At 47.3% G+C, this 12828-nt stretch overlaps 1 long non-coding RNA gene and 1 pseudogene across 1 annotated transcript; one reads left to right on the top strand and one right to left on the bottom strand.

The window, feature by feature from the left end:
* Positions 1–269: 269 nt before the first annotated feature.
* On the bottom strand, positions 270–12426 carry LOC110348970 (uncharacterized). Its single transcript, XR_015446666.1, has 3 exons — positions 12285–12426; positions 901–2019; positions 270–776 (listed from the first exon to the last, which is right to left on the bottom strand). It is a non-coding gene; the product is annotated as an uncharacterized LOC110348970 (long non-coding RNA).
* On the top strand, positions 3866–6103 carry LOC101720864 (scaffold attachment factor B1 pseudogene; annotated as a pseudogene).
* Positions 12427–12828: the final 402 nt, after the last annotated feature.

Genomic DNA, 12828 nt, shown 5'->3' with positions numbered 1-12828 from the left:
CCCTCCCTCTCTCTTTTCTCACCTCCCTTCCTCTTTACCCTTTATTTCTATTCCCCTCCCCACCACCTTCCAGTTCCCTTCCTCCCTCCCTCCCCACTCCCTTGCCCTCCCCTCCCCTTCTTCCTCTCCTCTCTCCCTCCCCTTCCTTCCCCCCTCAAATTTCAATCTGTGGGAACAGGATGCCACCTATCTCCCTTCTCACCCCCACCCATTCCCTCCCTTGCCCCCTCCCCTCCACCAGAGAGCACACAGACACATTCTCAGGGCCCCAAGAGGTAGTTTCTTGCCCCCATCATGGGTAAGTGTGGGTGGACAGTTTCAGGTCTACCCCAGTGGAGGCAGAGGCAGGCAGACCTTTGGCTATCTCTCAGATGGCAGTGATGTTTCTTGGCCAGCTCTCTTGGCCTGGCACTCTCGCATCCCCTTGCAAGTGGCTGGGGCTCCATGGCCTCGGATTGACCTGTGGAGGCCCAGCTTGGCAGGGCTTCTCTTTTGGCCTCTCCTGGTAGAGCGTTTCCAGACTAGCACGCTTGGGGATAGACATCTCCGAGTGCTCAGGGAGCTGCTGCTGCCCTGGCGCATCCTGCTGGGGTTGATCCCGCTGTGGGTGCTGAGGACCACCAAACCCTGCTGTGGCTTTCTTCATCTTTGGTGTCCAGGAGCAGGCCGCGATGCTTGGGGAGATGGCATCTTCCCTGTCCAGGGACCAGGTCTCCTGGCCCTGCTTGACTTCTTGTGCACCTTGAAGCACACAGGGAGGCCACAGAAGAGACTGTCTGGGGGACAGAGGGAGGAGCCATGGGAACAGGGTCTTCATGAGAAGGGTACAGTGTGGGGACCTTAGGCCGCTTGGGAGGGCTGTCAAGAGGGACAAGGCGAGGAGCTTGGATGTCTACTCACCTTTCCCTTCAGTTTAGGCACTGAAATTGCTCTTCTCTTCTTTCTCAGCCTGGTCCTAGGTCCTGTGCTCCCCCCTGCTGGCTACCTGGCCCTGCTTCTCCTGGGAGCTCCTCACAGTGGTCTGCGCTGTGTGGGCCTGACCCCCCCTTATATACCTGTCCCTGAGGTGGCCAAGCCCTTGGGCTTTCTTTGGTCAGCAAGTCAACAGCCAATCAAAGCCCTGGATGGGCAGAGGGGCTGTGATGTCACAGAACACCATCTGGATGGGTACATGGGGAAGGGAGGGTATGGCGAGTCCAACATGCTATGGTTAGAGAAGGGGGCAATTTGCTTCACAGCCCTCCAAAGCTTTCCTATACTGTTCTCTACCCCCTTTTATCTGCCTATGCTCACTTGGTATGGGTCGCTTTCCAGGGAGAGGGTCTTTCCTCCACACTGTCCCCAAGACCACCCCCACTCAGTGGTCCATGCTGTCCTTTCCCTCCCCCTGCCAGTACCTAATCTTTGTCTTACCTGACCCTTCCTTCCTGCTAACCCGGTCCTACCTAAGACCATGTGCAGGTGGGCCCCATCCTTACCTCCCACAAATTTCTCTCATGCACTTGCAGATTACTCACTTCTTGACACCACCAGGGCACTTTTCCACCCCACTCCAGCTACCCCTGTCCACTGAGGTTCCCTCAGTTTTGTTTTCTAGTCTGCAATCACTGCCTTCAGGCTGTCAGACTTCCATGAATACACTGGCTCCACTAGGTGTCGCAGCCTTGTTTAAAATTGGAGGGGCTGCTTGTCTCAGGAGATGCACTACCCGGGCCCAGGTTTTAACAGCTTACCTGAGTCGAGGCAGGCATTCATGTTCCACAAGTCATGAGGGATGCTTAAGTGTTCCATGCACACAAATACAATCTGAGTCTGATGAATTCATAAGGCAGAGTGGGCTTGGGAGGGATTACACAACATTGTCTTTGAGGTTCTCTTACAACATTGTCTTTGAGGTTCTCTTCTCTTGTTATGTTACAGCATAACAAGGTTTTCTTTAATTTTGGTTTGCTTTTTGTTTTTTGAGACAGGGTCTTGTTAGGAACTCATGGTGGTCCTCCTGCCTTAGCCTCCAGAGTGCTGAGATTACAGGCATATACCACCACAACCAGCAGTGTAACGAGTGTTTCACAACATTTTTCCAGAATGGAAAGAGAACAGTAAATCTAATTATTTAGAGAAAATAAGATAGCATATGTATAAAATTATACTAAGGTGTTTTGAAAACAACAGAAAAACAAACAAACAGCTTGTCTCTTGTAGACAAGGCTGGCCTAGAACTTGTGGTGATGCTCCTACCTCAAGTCTTCTGAGTGGTAAGATTAGAGGCATGATGGCTTGTGTCTAGATGTCCTCCCAAACCTCATGCAGTCATAGCTGGGGCTCTTCAGAGGGGACTGGATCTAGGGTGTGTGCTGCTGGGAACAAGGATGTGATGCTGGGACTGATTCGTGGTGCAATGCTAGGATGAAAGGTGCCCCACCTTGGGGTGACTGCTGCCTACTCCAAGGGTGTGTTGCCTGGATAGGACATAAGGAACTAAAAGGTGGTCACTGCTTGTCTCTTGTGACCTGCTGCTTCTTTACTCCTTTGCTGCTCTATGATGGCCCTGTCTTTCACCATTGACTTCTAGTTTCATTGCATTGTGATCTGACACTATGCACAGTAATTTTGATTCTTTTACGAGTACTTCAGCATGCTGTATGGGCTAATATGCAGTCCATTTTTGAGAAAGTCAGTGTGATTCTGAGAAGAATGTCTGTTCATTTGTTGTTGATTAGAACACTCTATAGAGATCTATGAAGTCCATTTGTTCAAAAGTTAGGTTCAACTCTGATATTTCTCTATTGTTTATTTTGTCTAGTTGACCTGCCTATTTATGACAGTAGGATATTGAGGTCCCCCATTACAAATGTATTGGTGCTTATACAATTTTTCATATCCATTGGTATTCATTTTCTGAAGTTGGGTGTCCCACTATTTGGTGTGTAAATACTTTTACTTATTATCTTTTCCCATTGAATTGTACCCTTAGCCAATACGTAGTGAACTTCTTTGTCTCTTCTGATCAGTCTTGGCTTGAAATCCACTTGATCTGTGGTGTGTGTGGCTACTTTTGCTTTGTTCCAGGGTCCTGCTGCATGGCATACTATTTTCCACCCCTTCACTTTTGGTCTATGAATTTATTGTAGGGAGTTAAATGTGTTTCTCATATAAAGCATGCAGTTGGGTCTTGTGTCTTGTCTATTCTGCTCATCTGTGTCTTTTGATTGTTGAACTAAGACCTCTCACATTGACTGTTATAACTCATATGTACTGACTTTTCTCTGTCAGTATATCATTTTCATGTTGTTTGCTCCCTTTCTTTCCCTTATATTTAATTGTTGGTGTCACCTGATGGATTCATTCTCTTGGGCGTTTTGGCCTTTTTTGCTCCATTGTCTTTTTCTAGGATATCCTGGAGAATATTTTGACATACTAGCATGTTGGTTATGAATTTCTTTAGGTGGTCTTTGTCATGACACCGCCTTATTTTAACATCAATTTTGAAAGATAATTTTGTGGGGTAGGTCATTCTGGGTTCGGAGGTTTTTCTTTTTTTTTTCTTTTTCTATTTTTTCTTTTCTTTTTTTTGCCTGAAACACTTCACTCCAAGTGCTCCTTTAATTTAGGGTTTGTATTTAGAAGTCTGCTGTAATTATGATGAGTTCTCCTTCATAGATGATTTGTTTCTATTCTCTAACAGCTTTTAAGACTCTGGCCTCATGGTGAATTTCTGGAACCTTGAGCATGCTCTGCCTTGTCATGGCACTTTTCGGATGATGGGTATTCGAGGTTATATATGCATCATGTAAGTGTATTTCCAATTCTTTTTTCATTCTTGGAAAGTTTTCTGTTCTTACTTCTGTAAACATGTTTATTTTAAAACAATTTAGATACTTCATCATCTGACTTCACTATATTACAGGAGATTGAAGAGCCATCTCTGGAGCCAGAAAATGAGAAAATACTAGACATTTTGGGGGAAACTTGTAAATCTGAGCCAGTAAAAGAAGAAGGTTCTGAGCTGGAGCAGCCATTTGCCCAGGATACAAGTAGCATGGGGCCAGACAGGAAGCTGGTGGAGGAAGAGAACCTTTTTGGCAGCACCCACCTGGAAGAGGAAGAAGAGGAAGAGCAGGAGGAAGAGGAAGAAGAGGAGGAAGAGGAGGGAGATTTAGATTTGGCCAGTGAGTCAACACGTGCTCAGTGGAGTGAGGCAGACACCCTCTTAGAGGTAGTGAAAAGGGAGCCCATGGAGCACACAGGAGAAGGCGCGAGTACGGACTGTGAGCTTGTAGGACTAGAGAAGCCAGTTGAGCAGAGTAGCACGGCCTCCGAACTGCCAGAGGCCTCTAGCCAGGAGCTGGCAGAAGCGCCCACAGAAGCCCCGAGCCCGGAGCCCCGAGATAGCAAGGAAGATGTGAAGAAGTTTGAGTTTGATGCTTGTAATGAAGTCCCTCCGGCTCCTAAAGAGTCCTCAACCAGTGAGGGTGCTGATTAGAAAATGAGTTCTGTGGAAGATGACTCGGACTCTAAAAGGCTTTCCCGAGAGGAGAAGGGTCATAGCAGTTGTAGTAGAAATTTCTGGGTTAGTGGACTTTCTTCTATGACCAGAGCTACAGATTTGAAGACTCTTTTCAGCAAGTATGGGAAGGTGGTGGGCGCCAAGGTTGTGACAAATGCCTGGAGTCCCAGAGCTCGCTGTTACGGCTTTGTCACCATGTCCACAGCCGAAGAAGCAACGAAATGCATCAGCCACCTGCGCAAGACTGAGCTGCATGGAAAGATGATCTCTGTGGAAAAAGCGAAAAATGAACCAGCCAGCAAGAAAACCTCTGAAAAGAGGGACAGCGAGGGCAAGGAGAAGTCAAGTACTTGACAGATCCGCGAACCTCAGGAGGGACGATAAATCTGACAGAAAAGATGACAGCAAAAAGGGTGAAGATGCAAGTGGAGAAAAGAGTAAAGGCCCAGATGAGAAGCTGGGCTCCTCTGAGCGATCTCGAGCCACAAAGTCAGGAAGTCGAGGCACTGAGCGGATTGTGGTGATGGACAAATCAAAGGGTGTGCCTGTTATCAGTGTGAAGACATCTGGATCCAAAGAGAGAGCCTCCAAAAGCCAGGATCGCAAATCAGCCAGCAGAGAGAAGCGTTCCATTGTATCCTTTGATAAAGTCAAGAGACTTGGAGTCCCCTAGGGAGCGGGAGTATAGTGAGCGGGAGCAGCGCCTGCAGGCACAGTGGGAGCCTGAGGAGCGGAATGGCTGGAGATTGCCCGTGAGCGGCTGGCCTTCCACCGGCACCAGCTGGAGCGCCAGCGCATGCACGTGGAGCAGGAGCTCAGGCGTGAGCAGGAGCGCATCCACCGCGAGCCCAAGGAGCTGCGGCGCCAGCAGGAGCTGTGCTAGGAGCAGGAGCGGCGGCCCTACGACCTGGACAGCTGGAGGGACGATGCCTACTGGCCAGAGGCCAAGCGGGCCCCTCTGGACGAGCGCTACCACTCGGACTTCAGTCGTCAGGACCCCTTCCATGACTTTGACCACAGGGACCGGGGCCGCTACCCCAACCACTCTGTGGACAGTTGAGAAGGTTCAAGGTCAATGATGGGAGAATAAGAAGGGCAGCATTACCCCGAGCGCCAAGGAGGACCAGAGCTCCACAGTGGGGACTCATGCAACAGCTGTGGCTATGGCTTGGAAAGGAGGATGAGCGAAGGTAGGGGGCTGCCCCCTCCCCCCCCAGGAGAGACTGGGGGGAACATGGCCCAAGACTAGAGGATGACTGGGCATGGCAGGCCGCTGCCGACGGGGGCATGATAGACCAGGACCACAAGAGGTGGCAGGGTGGAGAGAGGAGTAGGTCTGGCCACTCGGGGCCCGGCCACATGATGAACCCGGGTGGCATGTCAGGGCGTGGCAGCTTTGCTCCAGGCTGGGCTTCCCCGGGCCAAGTGATCCCCTTTGGAGGGATGCACTGTGGCTTCCTGGGACAGAGCCTGGGGAGCAGACCCAGCGACACCCGCTTCACTCTCCGCTACTGAGTACTTCAAATCCTGTGTCCTGTCCTGTGACCACAGTATGTTCTGTTAGGAGTTCTTTTAAACCGTGTACAAATAATTTGTTTTATCTGCTGCCATATTGTACTTCAATGCAACGTGAATGTTCATTTTGGATTTTTTGTAATAAAGGTGTTTCCGTTCACATACAAAAAAAAATTTTAAAAAAACAGGCTTATTTTATCCTTTGTGCTTGCTATCTTCTGGTTTTTCATTATTTCCAATTAATGTTCAACTAGTCTTCTTTGCATCGTGTGGCAGATACTGGATCCATTTTTCATGTTGCCTTGTCTTTTGAAAGTTATTTCTCATTAGTTTTCTTCACAACCGCAGACCTGTTTTCTAAATCTGATATACTGCCCTCATATTGGTGGATTCTACTGCCCATACTCTCTTTCTCTTCTCTTTTTTTTTCATCTGGTATCAAACTTGGAATCTTATGTTTGTGACTCAGGTGGTAGAACCCCTGACCTAAATCCCTGGACCCCATTCTTTCTTTTTACAAAATGTTTACTCAGGTTATTGGGGCATTTTAGGGATTCATTAGGATCACATTCATCATTGGGAAGTAGTACTTGTACAGGATGAATCTTGCTTCTTCTTTTTCCCATTCTTCTGCCCTCCCTTCACCCCCTGCACCCCTCCCTACATACATGAGCTTTGTTGCCATTTTATGCCTCTTTTCAGATTTTTCTTTTCCTTCTTTCATTTCCCTCACCCCCCTTCCAAGTTCCCCTTTCCCTTTGAACATTTTCTTCCTATTTCACATTAGCCATTATACATTTTGGTCTTCATTTACTCTTTCAGTTTCTCACACCAAAGAAACTATTTGGTATTTACACTTATGTGTCCTATTTATTTCACTGAAGAGTAGGGACTCAAGGTGCATACCTTTAGGTATAGATATATCTAATTTCCCTTTCTTTGTAGCTGAGTAGTACTCCACTTCATAAAAAGAGTCCACATGTTCTTTACCCAATACCCATTTGATGTCCATTTGTTAGCTATTACAAACTGTGTTGCTGTCAACATGGGTGTGCTTATATGACTGTGGTATGATACTTTAATCCTTTTGAGAAAATACACAGGAAGGGGAATAGCTGGGTCAAATGGGACATGGAATCCACTATTTTTAGGAATCTGCATACTGATTTCCACAGTGGTTGCACCAGTCTACATTCCCAGCAATACTGGAGAAGCATTCCTTTTTTGCCATATCTCTACCACCATTTGTTATTGGTTAATTTCTTGGTAGCAGCTATACTTTCTCCAGAAGAGGGAGTTACAATGTTGCTTTCATTTTCATCTCTCCAATGAGCAGACATATTGAACATCTTTTCAAATGTTTTGCACTGCTTCTACATCTTCATCTGAGAAATGTCTATTCATTTCAGAAGCCCATTTTTGGATGAGGTCTTTCCATTTACCGAGGGGTCTGATTTTTGAAGTTCTTTATGTATTCTAGATAGTATTCCTTGGAGGAATCTCTGGTCAATTTGTTTTCAAAAACTGTGTGTTGTCCATTCAGTCTGCTGTTGGTTTCTCTTGCTGTGGAGAAGCTTCTTAATAAGGTGAGATCCCAATTGTTTACAATTTTGTTCTAGTTCCCCTGCAACTGAGGTTTTGCTGGGTATCTTTCCAAAAGAATTAAAAAAATCATAGCACAGCTCTAGAAGGTCAAGCAAGTTCATAGCATCACAAAATTTGGAAACAGCCCAATTGCTTATCAACTGGAGACTGGATAATAAAATGTGGATTAGTGTGTGTGTGTGCAGATCTCAGGAGCAGTGATGTGGACCAGAATAGTACACCAGCAGGCAGATAGAGCAAGGGCCCCATGCAAACCCCAGCCACTTGGGCACACAGGCCCAAGCCAAAGACTTACCCAAAAAAGAGCTGCAAAGGTGAAGCAATAGTCCCTGTACCGTTGGTAAGTGCACAGAGAGCCTAACCCAAAGCCTGCTCAGACACAGAGAACTGGGGTGCACAGCACCCAGCCAAAGGCCCTCCCAGACAACAGCTACATAGGTGGGCACACTCAAGCCAGAAGCACACCTAGATACCATCCCAAGTGTGCACAGGCCCCAACCTGAAGCCCACCCACACAACAGGTCAGCTCAGGTATCCAGAAGGCCAACCATCTGAACCCAAGAGTTAGCACAATTGTGAGCAGCAGAGTAAAGGCTGCTCAGTGGCTTGCTCAGAATTCAAGACCACCGGGTGAGAAAGAAGTCACTGCAACAAAGGCACAGCAGGCTGCATCTGTTGAAATGAGAACACACGTAAAGAAATCTCAAAACCAGACTTCCAGATCATCTATTGCAATACCAAAAGGCAAAGAGTCTCCTTGAACTGGCAAAGGAACAGGATTTGGAAATGAAGAAGTCAGAACTATTTTCTCGGATCACAACACATATTGTATCCATAATGCAGGAAATGATTAATAAATGTAGAGCAGACAAAGATAAAACAGCAGAGGAGCTGAGGAACATGAGGTAACCCCAATATTGGAAACAAAGGGAGTCTCTCCCAAAGAGCTGGGAAGGACCACACAGGCATGCCCACTAGCTGCCCTTTAACTCATGTGGGCAGAGCACCCAGGAATGACTGAGCCCAGCTCTGTCCAGCTGGTTTGCCTACTTGTGGTCAAGAGCTAGAAAGGACCCACCAGATGCCCATGGAGCTACATGGGCAGAGCTACACTGGTAGTGTGCGCAGGACAGTTGGCCCCTAGCTCTGCCTGGCTGGCTATGCCTACTTGTGACCAAGAGCTGGTAAGGACCCTCTGGGAAAGCCCACCAACACAGTGTGGAGCCAGGCGGGAGTATGCAACAATAGAGCACCCTCCACTGCTGGCCTGTTGGCCGTGAAGCTATGTGGTTCCACACTACAGGGGCACAGGGGGCATAAAGGCCATTGTCCTGAGCTGCGGAGGTGGTCGAGAGAGAGTGCCCCTCTCAAGCTCCCTGAACATACCTGAAGCCCACTGGAAAAGGGAAGAGAATCTCTGCAATAAAGGCACACCAGACCACCCTACCTGGCAAAATACAGGGATCATCTCCTCCCTTCAGAACCTGGACTATCTTCAGGGGAAAGGCAACTGAAACATGCAATAGAACCTTGCCCAGTTCCACCTGGCAGGAGGACAGGCAGCTCAACTGGGGACTTGCAGCCAGAAATCTGCCGGAATCCAATGGGGCAATGAATTGCTCACTGAGATACATTGACTTCTAAATGCCCACTGCTGGCCATATTGTCTAGAGTGACAGAAGAGACATACCCTGAAGGAGTCCATTCATTTGATTCTTTGATTTCTTATTTTCAAAATTACCACTAGTTGTTTGCTCTCATGTTGAATTTTTTTCCTTTATCTGCTGTTATATTTGTTATTTTTCACTTTTTTGATTTTTTCCTCTTTGCTTTCACTCTCTCCCAGGCTCCCTTGCTGTCCCACATTGTTCTTCACCTCCCTTTGTATTCCCGTTCTGGGCCTAATTCATATTTCTTTCTTAGTTTTACATTTCTTCTCTTTTCTTCTCTCACCTGTATCCTCTGGCTTCACTGCTAACCTTCCCCTATCCTTCTACCTACATATCCCTCCCTCCCCAACTCTTTCTGTTTCCCCATTCTGAAGGATAAAGTTGCTATATGGAAGAGTTTATTCACTAGAAACATATGTTGGGTTGGTCATTCCTTTTGATTTAAATCACACAGTGAAAGGGGAGAGATTAATAACTCCCAGGAATTGTCATTTGCTAAGAAGTACTTCATTGTATTGTGTTGCTAATTCTATCACTTGGGCTGAGATGTTGTGATTGATCTCATCAGTTCTACTTCCTGGTATAATGTAAATGAGAAGGCCCCACAACCATTAGAGACTCAAAACCTAAACTCCAGGTATATATCAAAGACACTTCTGAGAAGCAGTCATTTCATAAGGGTTCTAAATACTTCAACCAAGATACTTACAAAGTATCAACCCAGGAACAAAAGCAAGGACAGTACCAAAAACAAAAATGAGAAGACATTTAAGTAAGGCACACACTCAGACATCCACCCAACAAGAGGCAAATTCTGGGGGAAAGGATATGGAACAGTCTGAGTGTCAACCCCTTGGACACCCTGAACTGATAGCACAGGAAGTAATAGAAGAGATGAATGAGGTGTTAGAAATATTCCAAACAGTAATAATCTATCAGATAACTACAGAAATGGTGAGCAGGGTGAAAGACATGATTAGAGGCTCTAGAAGAGAAACAGATAAAAAAAATAGATGAGCTCAGAAACAAGTTGAAAGCCATGGATGCCCAGCCTAAGAAAGAAAATGAAACCATGGTCACCCAACACAAGAAAGAAATGGAATCCATGAAATGGATTAAAACAGATATTCAGGATATTCGCAACTCCACTGAAAGCATGCCGGGAAGATTAAGGCAATATGAAGAGAGAATATCAGATATAGAAGACAGGATTGAGGAGAAGGACCGTCAAAACAGAGATGTCTTACAAATACTAAGGGACCACATGAAATCCATCCAACAGGTGCTAGACGATGGAAAGAAGAACAAGATAAGAATGATCGGAGTCCACCAAAACAGGAAAAAGTACAATTGACAGAAATAAACTGTTCACAGAAGTAATAGTAGAAAACTTCCCAGACAGAGGTGGAGAATGGACATACAGATGAATGAGGCAAATAGAATGGTGCCTAGCCATGATTTCAAAAAAATCGACACCTAGGCCTCTAATAGTCAAGATCCCAGTAACCCAACAGAAGAACAAAAATCCTACAGGCAGTTAGAGAAAAGAAACAAATTACCTACAAAGGAAAGCCCATCAGAATCCTGGTAGACTTCTCAACACAAACCCTCAAACCAAGGAGAGGCTGGACTCAAGTATTTCAAGCCCTGAAAGAAAATAACTTCCAGCCTAGACTGTTGCATCCTACAAAATTAGCTTTCAAAACCAATGGGGAAATTAGATACTTCCATAACAGGGAACAGCTGAGAAATTTCATGAATGTCAAACCAACACTCCAAAGAATTTTAAGCAATATCCTAGAGCTAGACAATGAAGGTCACCACTCCATGAGGCCCAACAGAGGGAGGCCACCAGTAAAGGTAAGACACTAAAAGGAAAGGGGAAAAAAATAAGAACTAATAGAGCCAACAACAGTAAAACATGATGACAAGGATGAGTCAGTATCTATCAATTATAAGTATCAATGTTAATGGCCTAAATTCACCAATCCAAAGAAATAGACTGATATATTGGATTAAGAAGCAAAATCCAGCAATATGCCACATACGAGAAATACACCTAAATCCAAAGGAAATTTATAGACGGAATGTAAAAGAATGGAAGACAGTTCTCACCTCCCTCTCTCTTTACCCTTTATTTCTATTCCCCTCCCCACCACCTTCCAGTTCCCTTCCTCCCTCCCTCCCAACTCCCTTGCCTTCCCCTGCCCTTCTTCCTCTCCTCTCTCTCTCCCCCTCCTTCCCCCATCCAATTTCAATCTGTGGGAACAGGATGCCACCTTCCTCCCTTCTCCCCCCCCTTCCCTCCCTTGCTCCCTCCCTTCCACCAGAGCGCACACAGACACATTCTCAGGGCCCCAAGAGCTAGATTATTGCCCCCATCATGGGCAAGTGTGGGCGGACAGTTTCAGGTCTACCTCAGTGGAGGCAGAGGCAGGCAGACTTCTGGCCATCTCTCAGATGGCAGTGAGGTTTCTGGCCACCTCTCTTGTGCTGGCCCTCTCGCATCGCCTTGCGCGGGGCTGGGGCTCCACGGAATCAGATAGACCTGTGGAGGTCCACCTTGGCAGGGCTTCTCTTTTGGCCTCCCCTCGTGTGGCTTTGCTGGAGCAGCACGCGTGGGTATAGACTTGTCTGGGCACCCAGGGAGCTGCTGCTGCCCTGGTGCATCCTGCTTGGGCTGCTTCCACTGTGGGGGCTGAGGACCGCTAAACCCTGCTGGGGTTTATTCCTCTTTGGTCTCCAGGAGCAGGCCGCCCTGCTTGGGGAGACAGCATCTTCCCTGTGTGGGGACCGGGTCTCCTGGCCCTGCTTGACTTCCTCTGCACCTTGAGGCACACATTGAGGCCACAGAAGAGACTGTCTGGGGGACAGAGGGAGGAGCCATGGGAACAGGGTCTTCATGAGACGGGTACAGTGTGGGGACCGTAGGACTCTTGGGAAGGCTGTCAAGGGGGACAAGGGGAGGAGCTTGGACGTCAACTCACCTTTCCCTACAGTTTAGGCACTGAAATTGCTCTTCTCTTCTTTCTCAGCCTGGTCCTAGGTCCTGTGCTCTGCCCTGCTGGCTACCTGGCCCTGCTTCTCCTGGGAGCTCCTCACAGCGGTCTGCCCCGTGTGGGCCTGAACCCTCCCTTCTATACCTGTCCCTGAAGTGGCCACACCCTTGGGCTTTCTTTTGTCAGCAAGTCAACAGCCAATCAAAGCCCTGGGTGGGCAGAGGTGCTGTGATGTCACAGAACACTATCTGGATGGGTCCGTGGGTGAGGGAGGCTCCAACATGCTCTGGTTAGAAAAGGGGGAATTTACTTCACAGCCCTCCAAAGCGTTCCCATTCTGTTCTCCACCCCCTTTTATCTGCCTATGCTCCCCTGCTAGTGGTCGCTTTCCACGGAGACGGCCTTTCCTCCACACTGTCCCAACACCACGCCCACTCAGTGGTCCCTGCTGTCCTTTCCGTACTATATTCAACCCCTTGACTTTTGGTCTCCGAACTTAGTGTAGGGGGTTAAATGTGGTTCTCCTATAAAG

Source organism: Heterocephalus glaber, unplaced genomic scaffold, assembly GCF_053883595.1.
Source record: "Heterocephalus glaber isolate CG9 unplaced genomic scaffold, H.glaber_assembly_v1.0 deba00001720, whole genome shotgun sequence".
In the NCBI taxonomy this organism is placed as follows: domain Eukaryota; kingdom Metazoa; phylum Chordata; class Mammalia; order Rodentia; family Bathyergidae; genus Heterocephalus; species Heterocephalus glaber.
This window is presented reverse-complemented; position numbering and strand designations above follow the sequence as displayed.